Source organism: Manihot esculenta, chromosome 9 (genome assembly GCF_001659605.2).
Source record: "Manihot esculenta cultivar AM560-2 chromosome 9, M.esculenta_v8, whole genome shotgun sequence".
NCBI lineage: Eukaryota > Viridiplantae > Streptophyta > Magnoliopsida > Malpighiales > Euphorbiaceae > Manihot > Manihot esculenta.
In genome coordinates this window covers 27374566-27387158 of record NC_035169.2, presented here as the reverse complement: position 1 = coordinate 27387158, position 12593 = coordinate 27374566, and the positions used below count along the sequence as shown (strand labels likewise).

At 39.5% G+C, this 12593-nt stretch overlaps 1 protein-coding gene across 9 annotated transcripts in view; it reads left to right on the top strand.

Annotated features, from left to right (window-relative positions):
• The window catches only part of LOC110622224 (E3 ubiquitin-protein ligase PRT6), a 50966-nt gene that overhangs the window by 21116 nt on the left and 17257 nt on the right, over nt 1-12593 (top strand). The gene's annotated exons all lie outside the window — the stretch shown is intronic.

Genomic DNA, 12593 nt, shown 5'->3' with positions numbered 1-12593 from the left:
AATTCAATTGTCTTATCACTCGATCCTTGGCACAAGAGCTTAACAAATGGTACCAAAGCTAATTGAGATGGACGATTTGAATCGGAGAGAAGAACTGAGGGATCTTTTGCAAGAAGCTCAAGCAATGACAAAAGTGCGAGTTGTTCAAGCAGAATCACGAATGGAGGCTGAGTCCAACAAACAGGGTCCAAAATGGATAGACAATTACAAGATCTCGACATCAATAAAGGTGGAGTGGAAAAGAGGTAGGAAGGAGTTCAAGTAGCAATACCCAGCCAAAACAACTTGGGTAACTGGCTGGAAGAGAGGATAGAGGCGACCTAGGGTGGGAGCGGTTCCTAGGTGCACAAGTTGGATTTTCCGACATTTGATGGCAATGAAGATCTCTTGATATAGTTGTAACGCCAGAAGAAGATAAAGTAAGACTTGTTGTCTTTCCTCCAATTTCCAATTGAAAAAGGCAATGGGGTGGCCTCCTTATTGTAAGACAATGCCAATGTCAAAATTGAATTCATCACATTCAACTTCAAATTCTGCATCACAATTGGGTAAATGTATAACATGAGCTTGTAGAGTAATATGGCTGAATCTCCCCCTCCCTCCCATTTAAAATGGTTCTTCAACAATCGAGTTAGCGAAGTTGCAATTTGCCCATAGTCATGGATAAATTTTCTATAATAATCAAAAAGCTCCAAAAAGCTTTGCATTGCTTTAATGGAATGAGGTATCCACCATTGGATGATAGCATTAGTTTTAATTGCATTTACAGACACGCTGATACAAAGTTAGGAACTTGAATACTAAAAGAAAGAAAGAACAAAGAATTTAGAATCAACAGTAACTTCAACAGCAGCAATGGCTCTGCTATTTCTTACTCGTTAACTGTTATAAGTTATAGAAAGTAAATATGTTAATATAGGAAGTAAATATTGATAGATGGGTCAGTTGCTTAATCTTAGGGATTGTATAATCATAGGCTTGATTTTCCTTCCTGTTTAGATACTGTCTCTCATGTATAAATAGATTGTAATCTCTATTGTGAGATAATAACAATTATTATATTTCTATATGGTATCAGAGCCTTTCTCGTAGAGATTTAATTTTTTTTCTCTCTCTCAAGTTTTAAATTTTTTTTGGAGACTTAGGGCTCTGATCATTTGGGTTACCTATAAAGGGTAACATTTGGATCTCACCGTCGTTAGAGTCGCCACACCATCACCTTGTCAGATCTGAAGTTTGTTTGCCGTTCGGGTTTTGGGTGGAGGTGTTTTAGGTACTATTCATATTCGGGTACTGTTCACCGGCACTGTTCACGGGTACTGTTCATGTGATACTGTTCATCAGTACTGTTCACGTGGTACTGTTCATCGGTACTGTTTACGCCGGGTACTGTTTTCTAATTCTGTGTTTCTTTTATTGCTATCGTTTTGGGTTGGTTGTCCTTATGGCTGAAGTTAAAACCACCACCGTAACTGATGTGATTCCTATGATGACTAAAATCACGAAACACAAATTGAATGGATCTTCCGATCAGGGAATTTTGATATCTGCAGATGAGTATGTACAATTCATCCAATACCAAGCATCTCTAAAATCCTCTAATTCCTCCTCTATCACTGCAATTGCCGAGTTAGGTAACTCTACTGCATGTCTTGTGTCTTCATCCTCCAAATGGGTTATTGATTCTGGTGCTACCGATCATATGTCAGGTAATTCTACCCTTTTGTCCAATCTTGAGTCTCATACATCGCCTTCTTATGTTACTCTTGCTGATGGCACTAAATCTTCTGTCATGGGTTCTGGTCATGTCAACTTAACTCCTTCTCTTTCTGTATCCTCTGTGTTATGTCTCCCTAAGTTCGCATTTAATTTGCTTTCCGTGAGTAAACTCACTCGTGCATTGAATTGTTGTGTTTCATTCTTTCCTGATCACTGTGTTTTTTAGGATCTTTCGACGAAGCAGATTATTGGTAGAGGGAGTGAGTCAGAGGGTCTTTACGTCTTGGATCAGCAACTATCTCGATCTCCTCGATCTCTAGTATGCTCCACGCGTTTAACACCTTTTGATGTTCATTGTCGTTTGGGCATCCTTCTCTCTCGGCTTTGAAGAAGTTATACTCACAGTTTCATTCTTTGTCTATTCTAAATTGTGAGTCTTGTCAATTTGCCAAACATTATCGTTTACCTACATTGTCTCGAGTCAATAAGCGGGCTTCGTCCCCCTTTGAATTAGTCCATTCAGATGTTTGGGGTCCTTGTCCTATTGTGTCTAAGTCTGGCTTTAAGTATTTTGTTACTTTTGTTGATGATTTCTCTCGTACTAAGTTATTTTTAATGAAGAGTCGTTCAGAATTATTTTCTATTTTTTTGTGCATTTTATGCTAAAATCCAAACCCAATTCAATACTTCCATCCATATATTGCAAAGTGATAATGCTAAAGAGTATCTCTCTGGGGAATTTCAATCTTATTTATTACAAAAAGGGATTCTTCATCAGTCCTCTTGTGTTGCCACTCCTTCATAAAATGGAGTTGCTGAAAGAAAAAATCGACATCTTCTTGAAGTAGCTAGAGCTCTCTTATTCCAAATGAAGATATCTAAATGTTTTTGGGTTGATGCTGTATCCACTGCTTGTTTTTTGATCAATCGCATGCCTTCCTCCATCCTTCATGGTGATATCCCTTATAACATTTTGTTTCCCACTAAATCTTTGTTTCCTATTGAGCCACGTATCTTTGGTTGTACTTGTTTTATTCGTGATGTTCGTCCACAAGTTACTAAATTGGATCTCAAATCACTCAAATGTGTCTTCCTTGGCTACTCTCGACGTCAGAAAGGGTATCGTTGTTTTTCTCCTGATCTAAATCGGTATCTTGTGTCTGCGGATGTAACATTCTTTGAGTCCACTCCGTTTTTTCCGCCATTATCTGTTTGTAACACCCAAGAGGAGGAAGATGACCTCTTGTTATACACTGTTCGCTCTCTGTCTCCTCAGACTACTCCTACACCTTTTGCTCATGTGCCAGGTCGCCCTCCCATCTTTCATGTGTATTCCAGACGCTTAGAGGACTCTGACTCCGTTCCGCTACCCGCTTCTTCGTCGACCGATCCTGCTCCCACTGATCCTTCACTGTCTGATTTGGATTTGCCCATTGCTCTTCGCAAAGGTAAACGTACTTGCACTTATCCTATTTCATCTTGTGTCTCTTATGATCAATTATCCTCCTCTTCTCGTTGTTTTGTCACTGCTTTAGATTCTATTTCAATTCCCAAAACTGTTATTGAGGCTTTGTCCCATCCTGGTTGGCGTGCTGCAATGGAAGAGGAAATAATGGCCCTTGACACTAATGGTACTTGGGAGTTGATGTCCTTGCCCCCAGGAAAGCGGGCTATTAGGTGCAAATAGGTGTTTGCAGTGAAAGTAAACCCTGATGGATCTATTGCTCGCCTCAAGGCCCATTTAGTGGCCAAAGGTTGTGCACAAACTTATGGAGTTGACTATTCTGATACATTCTCCCCAGTTGCCAAGCTCGCATCTGTTCGATTGTTTATTTCCTTTGCGGCTACTCATGATTGGCCTTTGCATCAATTGGATATTAAAAATGCTTTTCTTCATGGCGATCTTCAGGAGGAGGTTTATATTGAGCGACCACCTAGTTTTGTTGCTCAGGGGGAGTCATGTAAGGTTTGTAAACTTCGAAAATCCCTTTATGGCTTGAAACAGAGTCCTCGGGCATGGTTTGACAGGTTTAGTGAGGTGGTCCAACAGTTTGGAATGAAGATGAGTAAGTGTGATCACTCAGTGTTTTATATAAATTCTGATAATGGAGTAATTCTGCTTGTAGTATATGTGGATGATATCATTATTACAGGAAGTGACATTGCTGGCATCACATCCCTAAAAGAATTTCTTAAAACACAGTTTCATACAAAGGATTTGGGTTCCTTGAAATATTTCTTGGGAATCGAAGTTATGCGGTGTAAGAAAGGCATCTTCTTATCTCAAAGAAAATATGTTCTTGATTTGTTGGCAGAAACAGGAAAATTGGATGCTAAGCCTTGTAGTGCTCCAATGACCCCTAACCTTCATCTTACCACAGAAGACAGTGAGCCATTTGCAAATCCTGGAAGGTATAGAAGATTAGTTGACAAGCTGAATTATTTGACGGTGACTCGTCCTGATATTGCATATTCAGTGAGTGTGGTAAGTCAGTTTATGTCTTCTCCTACTGTTGCCCAGTGTGATGCTCTGGGACAGATTCTTTGTTACCTTAAAGGGGCCCCAGGGCGAGGCCTATTCTATGGTAACCATGGGCACTCAAATATTGAATGCTTTTCTGATGCTGATTGGGCAGGCTCGAAAGTTGATAGGAGGTCAACTACTGGGTATTGTGTTTTTGTGGGAGGTAACTTGGTCTCATGGAAAAGTAAGAAGCAAAATGTGGTCTCCCGTTTTAATGCTGAATCTGAATATCGAGCCATGGCACAAGCCGTTTGTGAAATCTTGTGGGTACGTCAACTGTTGGAAGAAGTTGGGTTCACAAATTCGGTGCCTGCTAAGTTGTGGTGTGATAATCAAGTAGCTATCCACATTGCCTCCAACCCAGTATTTCACGAGAGGACTAAACACATCGAGATTGATTGTCATTTTATTCGTGAAAAGGTCCAACTAAAGCTCTGAATGGGACTCAAGTTGATTATATATGTAACAAGTTGGGCATGATTAACATCTATGATCCAACTTGAGGGGGAGTGTTATAAGTTATAGAAAGTAAATATGTTAATATAGGAAGTAAATATTGATAGATGGGCCAGTTGCTTAATCTTAGGGATTGTATAATCATAGGCTTGATTTTCCTTCCTGTTTAGATACTGTCTCTCATGTATAAATAGATTGTAATCTCTATTGTGAGATAATAAAAATTATTATATTTCTACATTAACCAAACAACAAACAACAATACAATTCCAAGAGAGATATTCTCTAGTCCTAAGCCACAAGCCGAACAAATGACAAGAAAAGATACCCTTTATTCATGACTTCCATATTTTTATACACTCCCCCATAACTAACTATGACAACTGTCATTTTGTAGTATCCGTTCCCTTAGCACCAGAATCTTCTTTCCCCTAAGCCAGCGAATGACTCACCACTTTCCTTTTTCAATATACTCTTTAACTTCTTTGGCCCACTCAACCCTTGGCCCACTCAACCCTTGGCCCATCTGTGATGCCATGCTTGTATCACTGCCACCCAGAGTAACTGCAACCTTGTCCTCAAGGTTGTGATCTGGAAATTGGAGTAGAAAATCACTGTGATTAACCTAAGTAGCCTCATCTTGAGTGTGACCACGCTAATGAATTAGGACCTGTGTGACTGTCTTACCATCAACGACCATTTCATGTTTCTGAAAAATAGCTGTAGGTTCTGTAATTTGCTCATCCATGACATATCTTGAGGAAGGTCGGTGACAACAGGGTGATTACCAACGACTTTCTTCAACTGCGATACATGAAAAACAGGGTAAATTCGTGTTTCAAGAGGAAGTAGTAATTTGTAAGCCAACAGAGCCAACTCAAGCAAGGATTTTGAAAGGACCATAGTATTTTGCCGCCAATTTAGGAGCTACACGAGGATGAAGTGAGGGCTGTTGATGGGGTCTAAATTTCAAGAAAACTGAATCTTTCACTTGATACTGTACATCCAGGCGATGACGATTGGCAACTTTAGTCATATGTTGCTGATCTCAAGTTAAATTATATTGCAACTGGCGTAATATCTTATCTGTGTCCATCAATTCTTGCTCCACAGCTTCAACCTTTGTTTAACCCAGCATGAATTTAGGAATGGAGAGGGGTGGCCTACCCTAAACAACTTCGAAAGGAGTCATTCCTGTGGCACTATGAAAGCTGTTATTGAACTGGTATTCTGCCCAATATATCCACTTCACTACTGCTTAGGTTACTTGGATGAGAAACATCATAAGTATGTCTCTAAGCATCTGTTTAAGACCTCGGTTTGACCATTCGTCTCAGGATGATAAGCTGTACTCAGTCTGAGCGTTGTTCCCTACTGCTTAAGTAGCTCCTGCCAAAAGGTATTGAGGAATAATGGATCTATGTCACTAACAATAGAGCTAGAAATGCCATGGAGTCACACTACTTCCTTTGAAAAAATCATAGCAATAGACTTGGCAGTAAAAGGGTGTCTAAGGCACATGAAGTGTGCATATTTAGAAAGTCTTTCCATAACCACCAATATGCAGTCAAATCCATGGGATCGTGGAAGCCTAGTGATAAAGTCCATGGAGATGTCCTCCCACACAGCTCCGGAAATTGGCAGAGGCTAGAGAAGACCGGCCGGATTGGTAGCTTGGTATTTCTGTTTTTGTCAAATGAGACAAGCAGCAACAAAGTTTTTAACATCTTGCATCATTCGTTTCCAAAAAATACTAGAAGCTAACCTGCGATAAATTCTATAGGCCCCAGAATGTCCACCTACTGGGGTGGAATGAAATTCCTGCAATAGCTGTGGAGTAAGGACAAAAGTGGAAGGCAATAGTAAGTGCCATTATAAAAAAGGCGACCCTGGATCAGTTAGTAATGAGAATGGGCGTGAGGTTCGACTTCCAGTCAGTAATAATTTTGTGCCGGTGAGTATCTTGCTGAAGTTCCTTAGCTAATATGCTCCAATCAATCCAAACTGGGACCATAGTTTTAAATTGCGGTCGCGGCCACGTTCGCAATCGTGGGTAACGGAAACAGACAACACCGTAGCGTAATGGTAACGGCTTGGCGCTACGCAAATTTTTTAAAAAAATTTGCAAAGTTCATAAATAAAATGATATTGATTAGATTTAATTCAAAACAATGTATACAAATGTATAATAAACATAAATATATAAAATATAGATTATTTAACTTAAGTTAAACATCATATGGTTTAAAATAAGAAAAATCAACATAATCTTTATAGATCGAGTAAACTAATAGCTCAAAATATAATTTTAACTCAAAACTAACACTTTAATACACAAAAACTTACAAAAAAAGGAAAAAAACAACAATTAAAAACTAAAATAGATAAAATTTAACTAACCTTTTAGAAGAAATAAGCTCGGAAATAGAGTAGTTTATAATGGATCTAAGTTTATACGAGAAATATGCAAGGAAGATTGAAATTTGAAGGAGAAAGGGAAGAGAAAACTTAAAAAATATAGTCTTTGAAGCTGCTGAAAAGTGTAGAAACTAATGAAATGAGAATAGGGAGCAGAAAATAAAGGATATAAAAGAATTTTAATTATTGATAATGGCCATTACCATTATGTAACGGTCGGTAACGACCGTTATCGTTATGTAACAGCCGTAACGGCCGTTACGCCTGCAGATCAAGAGTGGCCGTTGTATAATGGGATAACGGATAACGGCCTCCCCAAAATCCGTTACATAACGGCTGTTACGTTACGTAACGGCGTTTATTTAAAACCATGACTGGGACTGAAATCATGTTGCACTCAAGCTCCTCTCCACAACGAGATAGAACATTGGCTGCTTTATTTGTATTACTAGGCTTATAGAGAATTGAAAAATCATATCCCAACAACTTCGCAACCCAATTTTGTTGATCAGGGATACAAGCAGGTGGCGTAGACTCTTCCGATCTGTTTGACCACAAATTTCCTTCCAATGAGGTATGGCCACCAATGGTTAATTGCTAATGCCAGGGTCATCAACTCCTTTTCATAAATAGATTTAGCTAAGGTGCAAGCGAACAAAGCCCTGCTGAAGTAGGCAATTGGACGCTTGCCCTTCATCAACACTGTCCCAAGACCACGACTGGAAGCATCACATTCTAAAGTAAAAGTTTCTTGAAAATTTGGCATTATCAAAACGGGTGTTGTTGTGATCCTGCAATTTTTTGCTGAGAAATCCTAGATAAAAGCAGAATTCTCTTTCTTAAGCAACTTCGTAAGAGGTTGAGCAATTTTTCCTAATCCTTGATGAATTGTCGGTAATACCCAATAAGTCCCAGGAACCCTCGAACTTCCTTTAGGGAGACTGGAGTGGGCTATTTAAGGATGCAAGAAATTTTTGTAGGAACCATTGAAACACCTTGCCCTGAAATCATATGCCTTAGATACACTACCGGAGTTTGGCCAAAAGAACTCTTCTTTCTGTTAACCACGAAGGCATTTTTTTCAATAATCGCAAAACAATCTAGAGGTGATGGAGGTGCTCAGTCCAAGAACTATACACCATAATGTCGTCAAAAAATACCAGTACAAATCGATGGAGATAAGGCTGGAATAATTCATTCATTGTAGATTGAAAAGTTGCCAATATATTCATAAGTCTGAAAGCATTAATAAAAATTCATAGTGCTCTGAATGTGTTCTAAAAGCAGCCTTCGATATAATTGGTGTTTTTAACTATGATATGGTGGTATTTAGATTTGAGATCAAGCTTAGAAAAGTACTTGGACCCATGTAACTCATTGAGCGTCTTGAATTTGCGGTATGGGATACTTCTTTGGAACTGTAACCTCGTTTAATGCCCTATGATTCACACAGAATCTCTAACTTCCATCCTTTTTCTTGACTAAAAGCACGAGACTTGAGAAAGAGCTAGTGATGGGCCATATTATTCCTGGGGCAAGCATTTCCGCGACCATATTCTCAATTTTGTTCTCTGCCAGTGGCTATATCTATATGGCCCCACACTTAATAGATGTGCCAGGTAGGAGAGGAATGGGATGATTAGTAATTCGACTTGGAGGAAGGCTGTTGGCTCTGTAAAATGGATTCATACGGCTATAGCACTTGCAGTTGAATTTGCTAGAACTCGTTCAATTCACCCTCTTGTACTCCCACAAACATCTCACCCAACAGATTTAGTAATAGGGCATAATACTCCACAACTATAGCTTTGTTCACATTAGAAAATAGAATTGATGATTTGGCTAACGAAGGATCCCCTTTTAAATTTACTGACTTGCCGCCGTTCATGAGCAACATTGTGAGTTGAGCCTAGTTGACCTGCATGTCACCAAGAGTAGTAAGCCAAAGCCATTCCCAGAATCAAATCGATTCCCCCTACAGGAAATAAGAAACAATCAATGGTCATTACTATAGATCCCAACTCTAATTGCACATCCTGACAAATCCCATTCGATTCTGTTCGATGCCCATTGCCTAATCTGACTCCAAACGGTGGGGTTGGAAACACCGGAAGAGAAAGCCTCTCTGCTAATTAGGGGTAATGAAGTTATGGCTTGCCCCACTTACAATCGTAATCAAAATCTCTTGATTTTGGATGCGACCTTTAAGCTACATGGATTTAGGTCCTGTAATACCTCCAATCAAAAAGAATAGCAAGTCCATCTGTGCAAAATGCCCTTCATTAGATACCTCCAATAGTTGCCATGTGTTTGATTCCTCAATATCCTCTGACGGCACATCTTCGTCTTCCCCAACTAAAAGAGTTCGAAGTGATTTATTTGGGCACTCATGCAATGGGATGGGTGGTAAGGCTGTTTACGTTGGAAGCACAATCCCTTCACACGGAGGTCCATGAATTTTTGCTTTAAAAAATAGTGTGTTTTTTGCCAACGAGAATTCCATTTCCCATATTCTTATTCTGATGGGCGTTCCCAGAACTTGCCAATCGAGGAACATTGGAGGCAGGCTTGTCTAACATCTTGGAAAGCCCAATTGAATTAGTTCCTAGTGGATTTATTTGAAGAAGAATACCCATTATGAGATCCAAGCCCAAAACTCTTGTTTCATCGACTTCATCCTTAGTCATTCCCTTTATCTCCATGGTTATCTTAAGCATGTGAGAGTTTCATCGACTTCATCCTTAGTCATTCCCTTTATCTCCATGGTTATCTTAAGCATGTGAGAGTTTCCGTTCTACCTCACAAGCTAATGTCATGGTGCGATAAACGTCTGTGGTATCATGACAGTGAATCTGAGCTTGTATTTTGATTTTAAACTCATTGAGAAAATAACCCAAGTAATGTTGGTCACTAATCATCCCTTGTACTTGCGCAACTCTGGCGATAAATTCTTCTATGTATTCATTAACACTACTTTCCTATTTGACGGCAGCAAGTCATACAAAAGGATTTATCAAAATTCTCCATTGTATCTCTGCAACAACTCATAAGAAAACTGCTCCCAAGTCATATTTGGGTTCCTTTGGCTCAACCATCAAAACCAATGTGAAAAAGATCCTTCCATGCACACGAAATCATTTAAACCTTCATATTGGTGGGAGTTCTACTAATGGCAAAATATTGGTCAGCTCGCTCTAACTAACCAACAGGGTCCTCTCCGTTAAACTTAGGCAACTCTATCTGCTTTACCGATAGTTGTTGCTCAAGAGCTAATTCCACAGGAGTTTTGAACCGTTGCATTGATGACTCTCCAACCACGTTGCTGCTTGCTGGTGAAGTTGGCAAGCAATCCGAGGTCCCATTGGAAGTTTTTCCCTTAAACAAGGTGGCCAACATTCCTTCCAAAACATCCAGCTTTCTAGTCTGAATAATCTCCTCTTTCATGACAGCTTTTTCTTGTGATAGCCTTAAGATTCCCTCTTCTAACACCATCAAACCATCAAGTTCTTCTCTATATTTTCGATTTTAGAGTCCATCCTTGTTGTTGGCATGAACCCCCGAATATAATCCGGTAGGTTAGACCAAATGATAGAGAGTTAAGAATATGAATACTAAAAGAAAGAAAGAACAAAGAATTCATAATCAACGTTAACTTCAACAGCAACAATGGCTTTGCTATTTCTTACTCATTAACCAAATAGCAAACAACAATACAATACCAAGAGAGATGTTCTCTCATCCCAAGCCACAGGCCGTAATACAAATGACAAGAAAAGATACCCTTTAATAATGAGATCTTTATTTTTATACAGTCCCCCATGACTAACTATGACAACTGTCATTCTGTAGTACCCATTCTCTTAGCACCAGAATCTTCTTTCCCCTAGGCCGGCGAATGTCTCACCACCTTCCTTCTTGAATATACTCTTAACTTCTTTGGCCCCACTCGACCCTTGGCCCATCTGTGATGTCATGTTTGTATCACACCTTGGTCATGAATAATGTGACCCAGGTAGGAGACTTGCTCCTTCAAAAGGAACATTTAGATTTCTTCAAGAAGAGTTTGTCTGCATGAAGCAACTGAAAGATAACCGAATATGGTGAAGATGCACTACCCATGTCTTACTGTAAATTAATGTATCATTGAAGAAAACTAAGACAGATTTTCAAAAATAAATTGGAATACCTTGCTCATCAAGGGCGGAAAGTCGATGGGGCATTCATCAAGCCGAATGGCGTGATAAAAAAATACAAAGTGTCCATGATGTGTTCGAAATGCCGTTTTTATGACATCTCCAGAAGTGATTCGAACTTGATGATATTCAGAATGAAGGTTGAGTTTAGTGAAAAAAATTTTGCCCATGGAGTTAATCTAGCAACTCATCAACAACAGGAATTGAAAATTATATTTAACTGTTTTGGCATTTAACTCTCTGTAATCCATGGAAAACCTCCATGATCCATCATTCTTTTTATTTTTTAACCAACAATATAGGTGAGGAAAGGATTATCCCTTCCTAGAATGTACTAGCACTTTGATAGGAGAACCTCTCACCTTAGCTACCAACTGCATGGTGGAATTTTGAAGCCTTGTAATAGCATTTAATGAAATGGCTGGTGTTGTGTTCTCAAAATCGTCTTGCCCCTCAACTGAATCTGCCACTTCCAGCTAAAATAACTTCTCGCATTGATGACCAAAACTGCATGATTCATCATAGTTATAACAAAGCCCTTTGGCCCTCCTTGCAGCCATTTTTGCCTGCGATAATTGTTTTAGGAAGGGAGGAGAACTGCTGTCCATGTTTGAAAGAGGTTTTTTGCTGGCTGCACCAGAATTTGCTGTGGACATGGATGGAGGTTTGGAATTAAACTAAGCACTCTTACATTGACCAGCATGTTTGCCCAATTGTTGCTTCCTCTCAAAAGCTCTGCCAAGATTCATAGTGGTCACAAGATTGGGGGGATTTTGCATCCCCACATCTAGCTGTATATTTTCTGTTAGATTAGACCAGCTGTGAAGAGGTCCACTTGTTGGTCCACACGTACTATTGTTGCATGGGCTAACAAAATCTGGAAGATTTTTTTGATATTCTACAACAGTTCCCACTTGCTTAAGATCAAGTAATTCGTCAATGGATTGCCTCGAAGAGGTGGTCCAAATTGCAGTTTGCAAAACTTTCTAAAAGTGTCCCATGTCATTCTTGGTTCCTCTTGATCAGCTTGTAGAACCATAGTTGGGCTTCACTTGTTAAATGGAAAGCTGCCAATCCAACCTTATCACCTTCCTGTGTTCTTTGATTCAAGAAAAATTGATTGCATCTATGCAACCAACTTAGGGGGTTGATGGAACCATCAAATGTAGGAAAGTCTAATTTAGTGTATTGTGGCACCACTCCAGCCCCAGATCTCATTTCAGTCCTGTCGACCATCTCCTGAGGTGAATTTGGCTGTTTGTTACTGCTGCACGATCCTGTTC